The sequence below is a fragment of the Somniosus microcephalus genome, unplaced genomic scaffold, assembly GCF_052327205.1.
Source record: "Somniosus microcephalus isolate GS21.2 unplaced genomic scaffold, FLI_Smic_1.0 scaffold160, whole genome shotgun sequence".
NCBI classification, from domain to species: domain Eukaryota; kingdom Metazoa; phylum Chordata; class Chondrichthyes; order Squaliformes; family Somniosidae; genus Somniosus; species Somniosus microcephalus.
The window spans coordinates 381,934-395,259 of NW_028225347.1; the positions used below are offsets into that span (position 1 = coordinate 381,934).

General features: G+C 48.5%; 4 non-coding genes across 4 annotated transcripts; all 4 read left to right on the forward strand.

Annotated features, from left to right (window-relative positions):
- Positions 1–4,416: 4,416 nt before the first annotated feature.
- Positions 4,417–4,498, forward strand: trnal-aag (transfer RNA leucine (anticodon AAG)). The gene has a single exon. It is a non-coding gene; the product is annotated as a tRNA-Leu (tRNA).
- A 1,920-nt stretch (positions 4,499–6,418) lies between these two features.
- On the forward strand, positions 6,419–6,500 carry trnal-aag (transfer RNA leucine (anticodon AAG)). Its single transcript has one exon. It is a non-coding gene; the product is annotated as a tRNA-Leu (tRNA).
- A 3,977-nt stretch (positions 6,501–10,477) lies between these two features.
- On the forward strand, positions 10,478–10,559 carry trnal-aag (transfer RNA leucine (anticodon AAG)). The gene has a single exon. It is a non-coding gene; the product is annotated as a tRNA-Leu (tRNA).
- Positions 10,560–12,507: 1,948 nt separating this feature from the next.
- On the forward strand, positions 12,508–12,589 carry trnal-aag (transfer RNA leucine (anticodon AAG)). Its single transcript has one exon. It is a non-coding gene; the product is annotated as a tRNA-Leu (tRNA).
- The last annotated feature ends 737 nt before the right edge of the window (positions 12,590–13,326 follow it).

The window sequence follows — 13,326 nt, forward strand, 5'->3', positions numbered from 1 at the left end:
CCGAATTTTTCCCCCTTAACATAAAAAATGCAATTGGATTTGTCGTTATTTTAAATGGTGAGAGAGAAACATTTCAGAATACATTTTAATCAAGATTAAAGCTGAGATAGAGGGAAAGAATCAGAGAGAGAGAGCAGATGAGTGAATGAAAAAGAGCGAGAGAGATGGGGAGCTGGATAGGAACAGAGAGAGGGGGAGAGAGAACAAGCGATGGGGGGGAGAGAGAGAGAGAGAGAGAGGGAGAGGGAGGGGGGGACGCAGATGGAGGTGAGTGTTAAATGCCAGAAGTGGGAGATGCTATTTTAGATCTGGTAATGTGTAATGAGACAGGATTAATTAATGATCTCATAGTAAAGGATCCCCTAAGAAAGAGTGATTGGTAGAATTTCAAATTCATTTTGAGGGTGAGAAACTTGGGTCTGAAACTAGTGTCCTAAACTGAAATAAAGGCAATTACAAGGGTCCGAGGCGAGAGTTGGCTGAAGCGGACTGGGAAAATAGATGAAAGGGTAAGACGCTAGCTCAGCAGTGGCAGACATTTAAGGAGATATTTCATCAATCTCAGCAAAGGTGTATTCCAGTGAGAAAGAAAGGCTCTACGAGGAGGATGCACCATCCGTGGCTAACTAAGGGAGTTAAAAATGGGATCACATTGAAAGAAAAGGCAGGCAATGTTGCCAAGATTAGTGTTAGGCCAGAGGATTGGGACATTTTTAGAAACCAGTAAATGATGACAAATCAGCAAAAAAAAACTCAATTTCCTGGGTCAGAGCTGTGCATGTAGTTTTTTTAATTCATTGCGTGATTTCTTTTAATCAATTTTCATTTCTCTCTCTCCAGAAGCTACAACGTGACAATGCAGAGAGTCTTTTGGGAGGTGGAATCCTGGAGAAGTGCTTCCTTCAGAGGGAGGAGAGTGACCGAGGCCCCCTCAGCACAGGCTGCCTGCCTGGCCCCCAATGTGTCTGTTTATCACCCCGCGATTCATTGCCATCGCTTGCTCCCCCCAATGTAACTTGTACATCTTTCTGCACCACCCTCTCTCTCTCGTTACCTCTGTAGAAAAGGCACTGAAGATGGCAGACTAGATACTTTCCTTTATTAGCTATGAGGAAAGACTGGATAGGCTGGGTTGGTTTTCTTTGGAATAGAGACTGAGGGAGGTTAAATGGAGGTGTATAAAATGATGAGGGGGCCTAGATAGAGTGGATGGGAAGGACTGCTCTCCCCCAGCAGAGAGGTCAATAACCAGGGGCCATATATGCACTAGAAGTGGCGTAACCGATAAGGCGACGGACCCAGAGCAGGAGAGTGGGATTAGGCTGGATAGCTTTATAAATCGGCCGGCACAGACACGAGGGGCCGAATGGCCTCCTTCTGTGCTGTAAACTTGTACAATTCCCTCTCTCTCTCTCTCCCTATTTCCCCATCTCTCTGTCTGTCCCTTACAGCCTGGGACCAGTGACAGAGACACACGCAGGCCAGGCTGTACAGTCAGTCAGAGACACCTGTCCCCGTAGACACATCGGGGGGATTGAATTTCCACTGGAGTTAGTTCTCCAGATCGCCCACTGTAAGCTGTATATTCCACTCTCCACCTCCCTCCCTCTCGAGTCACATCTCTGTATCGGCACATCTTTCGTTATATCTGTATCTCTACATCAGTCTCTCGTTCTCCATTGTTCTTCATCTCTTACTGCAACGTTAATCTTTGCATCCCTTCATCTCCCTCTCGAATCTTCTTTCTATCTACATCTTTCTTGATATCTCTGCCTCTCCAACTCTTTCTCTGCAGCACTCTCTGTCTTTCTCGATCTCCAACTCTCTATTTCAGTATCTCTCTCCCTAACTCTCTCTCTCTCCCTCTCTCTTTGTCCATCTGCCTGTCTTTCTATTTTGAATCTCAGTTTCTCTGCCTTCTGCTCTCCGCTCCTCTCCCTGGTTCTGGCTCCCTCTCTCTTATTCCCAATCTCGCTCCCTTTCACTCTGTTCTGCCTCTTTGTCCTTCTCACTTTCCGTATCTCTGCTTTCTGCTCCTCAGTCCCTCTCACTGGGCCAGATGTTGACCCGGTGCCACAGTGTGAACCCAGTGACAATAAACCAGAATCCTGCGTCACATCTCTGCCGAGGTTGATTTCCATCAATGTTACAGTAGGGCGAGATGTGAAACGGGAGGCTGATTCACCATCACCCGGTTTGTTGTATAACGCCAAGTCAAACAGTTTCTTTCCCGCTACGTCTCTGCCTCGCTCCTGTGGGTAGGTGGAGTCGAGGTGCAGATCAGCCACAATCTAACACTGGTGGGACAGGCTCGAAGGGCTGAATGGCCTCCTATGTCACCCAAATCTCTGTGTGTCTTTTCTCTGTTCAGGGACACCCAGCTCAGGTTTTGTTTCCCACTACACTGATGGGGGTTGGGGGGAGGGGGAAACATCTTCCTGCAGTGAGGAACATACCCGGAGCCGGGACGGTACTGTCCGTGAAGGTTGGGAATGTCCGTCATCTCTTGCTCCACGTCTGCACCCCCCTCTGGTCTCTACTGCCCCCCCATCTCACTCTCTCACCCTCCTGTATTCCCAGGCTTCTCAATCTCTCTCCAATTAGGTTCCAGACACTCATTATACAGCCAAAGACTGAGTGAGCGGCCACAGCCATTTTGTGCTTGGTGCAGGGAGGAGGCGGCCATTTTGTGCTCGGTGCGGGGGGAGGGCAGCCATTTTGTGCTCGGTGCGGGGGGAGGAAGCCATTTTGTGCTCGGTGCAGGGGGGAAGCCATTTTGTGTTTGGTGCGTGGGGAGGCAGCCATTTTGTGCTCGGTGCAGTGGGGAAGCCATTTTGTGCTTGGTGCAGGGGGGAAGCCATTTTGTGCTTGGTGCAGGGGGGAAGCCATTTTGTGTTTGGTGCGGGGGGAGGCAGCCATTTTGTGCTCGGTGCAGGGGGGAAGCCATTTTGTGCTTGGTGCAGGGGGGAAGCCATTTTGTGTTTGGTGCGTGGGGAGGCAGCCATTTTGTGCTCGGTGCGGGGGGTCAGCCATTTTGTGCTCGGCGCGGGGGGAGTGTTTTACATTGTTTGTTTGTTTGGACGTGAAATAAAGCAAATTAAAGAGTTGTGATTTGGAGCCTCATCAGGTAAGTGAGTGATTCACACACGGGGCAAAATAAAGTTTCACCAGCGGTGGGGAGGGAGATTTGACAGGGCGGGGGGATTATACAGGGATGGAGATATATGGGGGTCTTATACAGGGGGGGCTGTGGAGTTTCACCAGCGGTGGGGAGGGAGATTGACAGGGCGGGGGGATTATACAGGGATGGAGATATATGGGGGTCTTATACAGGGGGGGCTGTGGAGTTTCACCAGCGGTGGGGAGGGAGATTGACAGGGCGGGGGGATTATACAGGGATGGAGATATATGGGGGTCTTATACAGGGGGGCTGTGGAGTTTCACCAGCGGTGGGGAGGGAGATTGACAGGGCGGGCGGGGCGATTATACGTGGATGGAGATATATGGGGGTCTTATACAGGGGGGGCTGTGGAGTTTCACCAGCGGTGGGGAGGGAGATTGACAGGGCGGGCGGGGGGATTATACATGGATGGAGATATATGGGGCTCTTATACAGGGGGGGCTGTGGAGTTTCACCAGCGGTGGGGAGGGAGATTGACAGGGCGGGCGGGGGGATTATACAGGGATGGAGATATATGGGGGTCTTATACAGGGGGGGCTGTGGAGTTTCACCAGCGGTGGGGAGGGAGATTGACAGGGCGGGCGGGGCGATTATACATGGATGGAGATATATGGGGGTCTTATACAGGGGGGGCTGTGGAGTTTCACCAGCGGTGGGGAGGGAGATTGACAGGGCGGGGCGATTATACATGGATGGAGATATGGGGCTCTTATACAGGGGGGGCTGTGGAGTTTCACCAGCGGTGGGGAGGGAGATTGACAGGGCGGGCGGGGGGATTATACGTGGATGGAGATATATGGGGGTCTTATACAGGGGGGGGCTGTGGAGTTTCACCAAGGGAGAGAGGTACAGGGGGCGCGGGGGGGGGGGGACACAGCGCGGGGGGGGGGGGGACACAGCGCGGGGGGGGGGACACAGCGCGGGGGGGGGGACACAGCGCGGGGGGGGGGGGACACAGCGCGGGGGGGGGGACACAGCGCGGGGGGGGGACTTCCTGCTTGCAACACACAACAGGGATACATTTTGAATGAAATTTGCAATGGGTGTGTTGCAGCAAACTTTTATTTATTAGTGTTGCCTTGTGAACACGTAGCTGCTTCTGATAGAGTGGGTTGCATCAGAAGTGAGTTTGCCGTCCACGAATTTAATTTCCTTTTGTTTCCCCTGCTATTTACAAGACCAGGCCACATTTCAATCACCAGTCACTAGTTTCAGATTCCTTAGCGCACTGACGTGGTAGCGTGGCCGAGCGGTCTAAGGCGCTGGATTAAGGCTCCAGTCTCTTCGGGGGCGTGGGTTCGAATCCCACCGCTGCCAGATATTGCGACATTTATAAATTTCGTCGCTTCACCACCAGCAGTAAACCAGGCAGGCATGCCGGTTTTGGGTCACCGTTTCCTTCAGTTGCTATTGACAGGCTGATCCGAATCGCAGAATTTCCTCTGCTCCATAATTGGCCTGAACCCCGCACCGAACACTACAAACACCATCACCCAACCAACTGAATTCAGCCCGTTCACTCACTCGTCCCCACACCTGCTGCCTCTCACTTATTCAGATGTGCACCACGTTTACTCTTTCTTGCAATCTATCGACCGCGCCCCCCCATTGCTGTCATCTCTCCGTCGTTTCCCCGTTCGCCCTTCCAATCTTGCCGGTTGAACAGCACCTCCCATTTGTTCCTGTGCTGCAATCCAATTAATTTAACACCAGTATCTTTTTGTCAATCGAACCTATCCAGACAGCGAAAGTTACATTAAGACATGGTTAAGAGAAGATCCATTCTGCAAAAGAAAAGGGTGGGGAGGGGATCTGGACTCTGACTTCAGGATGAGAGTCAGATGTGTTTTTCATACCATTAGTCTGGGGAAGTTGTGATTAGGAGGGCAAATTTTTCCTATTGTTCTCTTCTCTTAAATTATGATAAATTTCAGGCTCAGTGCGTCAGGTTTTGTTATCACAATTTATGCTTTACTTACAGCAACTTCCTTCTTGCAAAAAACACAAGAACCTGCAACACAACTTTCAAAACACTTTATTCGCACCAACATAAGCTGCAAATGCTGCAAACTTGGAGCAGCCTTGGCCTTACCCTTTCTCTCAACGCATTCCTGCAGCGCCGTGTCGCCAGCACCAGATGGTGCTCTTGGCCTTTACACAACAGGCAATACCTTCACACAAAACGGAAGCCCGTTACACAACACGGAGAACCTTTACACAACAGCAAACACATTACTCAATAGCGGACATCTTTACAAAGCAGACAAAATCTCTAAACAACAGGGAAAATCTACACACAGCAGCGATCATCTTTACACAGGAGGGAACAATTTTATATAACCGGGAACATCTTTACACTACAGGGAATTTCTTTGCACAGCAGAACGCACCTTCATGCAAGTCTCTCTCTTCATCTCAGTCTCCGTTTCCCTGGCTGTCTACCTCCCTCTCTGTTTCTCTCGCAGTCTCGGTTTTCCCTCAGTCTCTGTCTCTGCCTCGTGTTAATCGCTCTGTCTGTCTCTCTCTCTCTTTGGTTTCTTCAGTGTCTTTCTCTGTCCCTCCATTTGTGTGGCCAGAAACACCCTTTCCGGATTCCTGTGTGTCATTTTGTGTGTGTCCCATTGTCGGTGTCGTAATACAGAGTGTCCTTGTGACATCGTGCAGCCATGTCAGCCTGCAAACACGGGTGCTGCGGGGTCCGGGTCTCTGGGCGGTTTCAGGGCCATGCTATAGTTTTCAACACAGGCTGGATGCTGAAATTTGTCTCGCTAACACACAGCACTGTGGGGCATCGGAACCTAAGCACCAGCCGGGATTGTTTGTTAACCGACAGCAGAGTGTAGCAGCGGAAGCGTGCTGGTCCCATAACCCAGAGGTCGATTGATCGTAAGCCTTCTTCTGCTAGTTGCATTCTTATATACACCAACAATAAAATGCTCTATTGCTACCCCAATCAAACGCACTTAATTTTATCACACTTTACTTACACCAACTTCCTGCTTGCAACACACAAGAGGGATAAATTTTGAATGAAATTTACAATGGGTGTGTTGCAGCAAACTTTTATTTATTAGCGTTGCCTTGTGAACACGTAGCTGCTTCTGATATAGTGGGTTGCATCAGAAGTGAGTTTGCCGTCCACGAATTTAATTTCCTTTTGTTTCCCCTGCTATTTACAAGACCAGGCCACATTTCAATCACCAGTCACTAGTTTCAGATTCCGTAGCGCACTGACGTGGTAGCGTGGCCGAGCGGTCTAAGGCGCTGGATTAAGGCTCCAGACTCTTCGGGGGCGTGGGTTCGAATCCCACCGCTGCCAGATATTGCGACATTTATAAATTTCGTCGCTTCACCACCAGCAGTAAACCAGGCAGGCATGCCGGTTTTGGGTCACCTTTTCCTTCAGTTGCTATTGACAGGCTGATCCGAATCGCAGAACTTCCTGTGCTCCATAATTGGCCCGAACCCCGCACCGAACACTACAAACACCGTCACCAAACCAACTGAATTCAGACCGTTCACTCACTCGTCCCCACACCTGCTGCCTCTCACTTATTCAGATGTGCACCACGTTTACTCTTTCTTCCATTTCTTGCAATCTATCGACCGCGCCCCCCATTGCTGTCACTCTCGCACCCACCATCTCTCCGTCGTTTCCCCGTTCGCCCTTCCAATCTTGCCGGTTCAACAGCACCTCCCATTTGTTCCTGTGCTGCAATCCAATTAATTTAACACCAGTATCTTTTTGTCAATCGAACCTATCCAGACAGCGAAAGTTACATTCAGACATGGTTAAGAGAAGATCCATTCTGCAAACGAAAAGGGTGGGGAGGGGATCTGGACTCTGACTTCAGGATGAGAGTCAGATGTGTTTTTCATACCATTAGTCTGGGGAAGTTGTGATTAGGAGGGCAAATTTTTCCTATTGTTCTCTTCTCTTAAATTATGATAAATTTCAGGCTCAGTGCGTCAGGTTTTGTTATCACAATTTATGCTTTACTTACAGCAACTTCCTTCTTGCAAAAAACACAAGAACCTGCAACACAACTTTCAAAACACTTTATTCGCACCAACATAAGCTGCAAATGCTGCAAACTTGGAGCAGCCTTGGCCTTACCCTTTCTCTCAACGCATTCCTGCAGCGCCGTGTCGCCAGCACCAGATGCTGCTCTTGGCCTTTACACAACAGGCAATACCTTCACACAAAACGGAAGCCCGTTACACAACACGGAGAACCTTTACACAACAGGAAACACATTACTCAATAGCGGACATCTTTACAAAGCAGACAAAATCTCTAAACAAAAGGGAAAATCTATAATCAGCAGCGATCATCTTTACACAGGAGGGAACAATTTTATATAACAGGGAACATCTTTACACTACAGGGAATTTCTTTGCACAGCAGAACGCACCTTCATGCAAGTCTCTCTCTTCATCTCAGTCTCCGTTTCCCTGGCTGTCTACCTCCCTCTCTGTTTCTCTCGCAGTCTCGGTTTTCCCTCAGTCTCTGTCACTGCCTCGTGTTAATCGCTCTGTCTGTCTCTCTCTCTCTCTCTTTGGTTTCTTCAGTGTCTTTCTCTGTCCCTCCATTTGTGTGGCCAGAAACACCCTTTCCGGATTCCTGTGTGTCATTTTGTGTGTGTCCCATTGTCGGTGTCGTAATACAGAGTGTCCTTGTGACATCGTGCAGCCATGTCAGCCTGCAAACACGGGTGCTGCGGGGTCCGGGTCTCTGGGCGGTTTCAGGGCCATGCTATAGTTTTCAACACAGGCTGGATGCTGAAATTTGTCTCGCTAACACACAGCACTGTGGGGCATCGGAACCTAAGCACCAGCCGGGATTGTTTGCTAGCCGACAGCAGAGTGTAGCAGCGGAAGCGTGCTGGTCCCATAACCCAGAGGTCGATTGATCGTAAGCCTTCTTCTGCTAGTTGCATTCTTATATACACCAACAATAAAATGCTCTATTGCTACCCCAATCCAACGCACTTAATTTTATCACACTTTACTTACACCAACTTCCTGCTTGCAACACACAAGAGGGATAAATTTTGAATGAAATTTACAATGGGTGTGTTGCAGCAAACTTTTATTTATTAGCGTTGCCTTGTGAACACGTAGCTGCTTCTGATATAGTGGGTTGCATCAGAAGTGAGTTTGCCGTCCACGAATTTAATTTCCTTTTGTTTCCCCTGCTATTTACAAGACCAGGCCACATTTCAATCACCAGTCACTAGTTTCAGATTCCTTAGCGCACTGACGTGGTAGTGTGGCCGAGCGGTCTAAGGCGCTGGATTAAGGCTCCAGACTCTTCGGGGGCGTGGGTTCGAATCCCACCGCTGCCAGATATTGCGACATTTATAAATTTCGTCGCTTCACCACCAGCAGTAAACCAGGCAGGCATGCCGGTTTTGGGTCACCTTTTCCTTCAGTTGCTATTGACAGGCTGATCCGAATCGCAGAACTTCCTGTGCTCCATAAATTGGCCTGAACCCCGCACCGAACACTACAAACACCGTCACCAAACCAACTGAATTCAGACCGTTCACTCACTCGTCCCCACACCTGCTGCCTCTCACTTATTCAGATGGACACCACGTTTACTCTTTCTTCCATTTCTTGCAATCTATCGACCGCGCCCCCCATTGCTGTCACTCTCGCACCCACCATCTCTCCGTCGTTTCCCCGTTCGCCCTTCCAATCTTGCCGGTTCAACAGCACCTCCCATTTGTTCCTGTGCTGCAATCCAATTAATTTAACACCAGTATCTTTTTGTCAATCGAACCTATCCAGACAGCGAAAGTTACATTCAGACATGGTTAAGAGAAGATCCATTCTGCAAACGAAAAGGGTGGGGAGGGGATCTGGACTCTGACTTCAGGATGAGAGTCAGATGTGTTTTTCATACCATTAGTCTGGGGAAGTTGTGATTAGGAGGGCAAATTTTTCCTATTGTTCTCTTCTCTTAAATTATGATAAATTTCAGGCTCAGTGCGTCAGGTTTTGTTATCACAATTTATGCTTTACTTACAGCAACTTCCTTCTTGCAAAAAACACAAGAACCTGCAACACAACTTTCAAAACACTTTATTCGCACCAACATAAGCTGCAAATGCTGCAAACTTGGAGCAGCCTTGGCCTTACCCTTTCTCTCAACGCATTCCTGCAGCGCCGTGTCGCCAGCACCAGATGCTGCTCTTGGCCTTTACACAACAGGCAATACCTTCACACAAAACGGAAGCCCGTTACACAACACGGAGAACCTTTACACAACAGGAAACACATTACTCAATAGCGGACATCTTTACAAAGCAGACAAAATCTCTAAACAAAAGGGAAAATCTATAATCAGCAGCGATCATCTTTACACAGGAGGGAACAATTTTATATAACAGGGAACATCTTTACACTACAGGGAATTTCTTTGCACAGCAGAACGCACCTTCATGCAAGTCTCTCTCTTCATCTCAGTCTCCGTTTCCCTGGCTGTCTACCTCCCTCTCTGTTTCTCTCGCAGTCTCGGTTTTCCCTCAGTCTCTGTCACTGCCTCGTGTTAATCGCTCTGTCTGTCTCTCTCTCTCTCTCTTTGGTTTCTTCAGTGTCTTTCTCTGTCCCTCCATTTGTGTGGCCAGAAACACCCTTTCCGGATTCCTGTGTGTCATTTTGTGTGTGTCCCATTGTCGGTGTCGTAATACAGAGTGTCCTTGTGACATCGTGCAGCCATGTCAGCCTGCAAACACGGGTGCTGCGGGGTCCGGGTCTCTGGGCGGTTTCAGGGCCATGCTATAGTTTTCAACACAGGCTGGATGCTGAAATTTGTCTCGCTAACACACAGCACTGTGGGGCATCGGAACCTAAGCACCAGCCGGGATTGTTTGCTAGCCGACAGCAGAGTGTAGCAGCGGAAGCGTGCTGGTCCCATAACCCAGAGGTCGATTGATCGTAAGCCTTCTTCTGCTAGTTGCATTCTTATATACACCAACAATAAAATGCTCTATTGCTACCCCAATCCAACGCACTTAATTTTATCACACTTTACTTACACCAACTTCCTGCTTGCAACACACAAGAGGGATAAATTTTGAATGAAATTTACAATGGGTGTGTTGCAGCAAACTTTTATTTATTAGCGTTGCCTTGTGAACACGTAGCTGCTTCTGATATAGTGGGTTGCATCAGAAGTGAGTTTGCCGTCCACGAATTTAATTTCCTTTTGTTTCCCCTGCTATTTACAAGACCAGGCCACATTTCAATCACCAGTCACTAGTTTCAGATTCCGTAGCGCACTGACGTGGTAGCGTGGCCGAGCGGTCTAAGGCGCTGGATTAAGGCTCCAGACTCTTCGGGGGCGTGGGTTCGAATCCCACCGCTGCCAGATATTGCGACATTTATAAATTTCGTCGCTTCACCACCAGCAGTAAACCAGGCAGGCATGCCGGTTTTGGGTCACCTTTTCCTTCAGTTGCTATTGACAGGCTGATCCGAATCGCAGAACTTCCTGTGCTCCATAAATTGGCCTGAACCCCGCACCGAACACTACAAACACCGTCACCAAACCAACTGAATTCAGACCGTTCACTCACTCGTCCCCACACCTGCTGCCTCTCACTTATTCAGATGGACACCACGTTTACTCTTTCTTCCATTTCTTGCAATCTATCGACCGCGCCCCCCATTGCTGTCACTCTCGCACCCACCATCTCTCCGTCGTTTCCCCGTTCGCCCTTCCAATCTTGCCGGTTCAACAGCACCTCCCATTTGTTCCTGTGCTGCAATCCAATTAATTTAACACCAGTATCTTTTTGTCAATCGAACCTATCCAGACAGCGAAAGTTACATTCAGACATGGTTAAGAGAAGATCCATTCTGCAAACGAAAAGGGTGGGGAGGGGATCTGGACTCTGACTTCAGGATGAGAGTCAGATGTGTTTTTCATACCATTAGTCTGGGGAAGTTGTGATTAGGAGGGCAAATTTTTCCTATTGTTCTCTTCTCTTAAATTATGATAAATTTCAGGCTCAGTGCGTCAGGTTTTGTTATCACAATTTATGCTTTACTTACAGCAACTTCCTTCTTGCAAAAAACACAAGAACCTGCAACACAACTTTCAAAACACTTTATTCGCACCAACATAAGCTGCAAATGCTGCAAACTTGGAGCAGCCTTGGCCTTACCCTTTCTCTCAACGCATTCCTGCAGCGCCGTGTCGCCAGCACCAGATGCTGCTCTTGGCCTTTACACAACAGGCAATACCTTCACACAAAACGGAAGCCCGTTACACAACACGGAGAACCTTTACACAACAGGAAACACATTACTCAATAGCGGACATCTTTACAAAGCAGACAAAATCTCTAAACAAAAGGGAAAATCTATAATCAGCAGCGATCATCTTTACACAGGAGGGAACAATTTTATATAACAGGGAACATCTTTACACTACAGGGAATTTCTTTGCACAGCAGAACGCACCTTCATGCAAGTCTCTCTCTTCATCTCAGTCTCCGTTTCCCTGGCTGTCTACCTCCCTCTCTGTTTCTCTCGCAGTCTCGGTTTTCCCTCAGTCTCTGTCACTGCCTCGTGTTAATCGCTCTGTCTGTCTCTCTCTCTCTCTCTTTGGTTTCTTCAGTGTCTTTCTCTGTCCCTCCATTTGTGTGGCCAGAAACACCCTTTCCGGATTCCTGTGTGTCATTTTGTGTGTGTCCCATTGTCGGTGTCGTAATACAGAGTGTCCTTGTGACATCGTGCAGCCATGTCAGCCTGCAAACACGGGTGCTGCGGGGTCCGGGTCTCTGGGCGGTTTCAGGGCCATGCTATAGTTTTCAACACAGGCTGGATGCTGAAATTTGTCTCGCTAACACACAGCACTGTGGGGCATCGGAACCTAAGCACCAGCCGGGATTGTTTGCTAGCCGACAGCAGAGTGTAGCAGCGGAAGCGTGCTGGTCCCATAACCCAGAGGTCGATTGATCGTAAGCCTTCTTCTGCTAGTTGCATTCTTATATACACCAACAATAAAATGCTCTATTGCTACCCCAATCCAACGCACTTAATTTTATCACACTTTACTTACACCAACTTCCTGCTTGCAACACACAAGAGGGATAAATTTTGAATGAAATTTACAATGGGTGTGTTGCAGCAAACTTTTATTTATTAGCGTTGCCTTGTGAACACGTAGCTGCTTCTGATATAGTGGGTTGCATCAGAAGTGAGTTTGCCGTCCACGAATTTAATTTCCTTTTGTTTCCCCTGCTATTTACAAGACCAGGCCACATTTCAATCACCAGTCACTAGTTTCAGATTCCGTAGCGCACTGACGTGGTAGCGTGGCCGAGCGGTCTAAGGCGCTGGATTAAGGCTCCAGACTCTTCGGGGGCGTGGGTTCGAATCCCACCGCTGCCAGATATTGCGACATTTATAAATTTCGTCGCTTCACCACCAGCAGTAAACCAGGCAGGCATGCCGGTTTTGGGTCACCTTTTCCTTCAGTTGCTATTGACAGGCTGATCCGAATCGCAGAACTTCCTGTGCTCCATAAATTGGCCTGAACCCCGCACCGAACACTACAAACACCGTCACCAAACCAACTGAATTCAGACCGTTCACTCACTCGTCCCCACACCTGCTGCCTCTCACTTATTCAGATGGACACCACGTTTACTCTTTCTTCCATTTCTTGCAATCTATCGACCGCGCCCCCCATTGCTGTCACTCTCGCACCCACCATCTCTCCGTCGTTTCCCCGTTCGCCCTTCCAATCTTGCCGGTTCAACAGCACCTCCCATTTGTTCCTGTGCTGCAATCCAATTAATTTAACACCAGTATCTTTTTGTCAATCGAACCTATCCAGACAGCGAAAGTTACATTCAGACATGGTTAAGAGAAGATCCATTCTGCAAACGAAAAGGGTGGGGAGGGGATCTGGACTCTGACTTCAGGATGAGAGTCAGATGTGTTTTTCATACCATTAGTCTGGGGAAGTTGTGATTAGGAGGGCAAATTTTTCCTATTGTTCTCTTCTCTTAAATTATGATAAATTTCAGGCTCAGTGCGTCAGGTTTTGTTATCACAATTTATGCTTTACTTACAGCAACTTCCTTCTTGCAAAAAACACAAGAACCTGCAACACAACTTTCAAA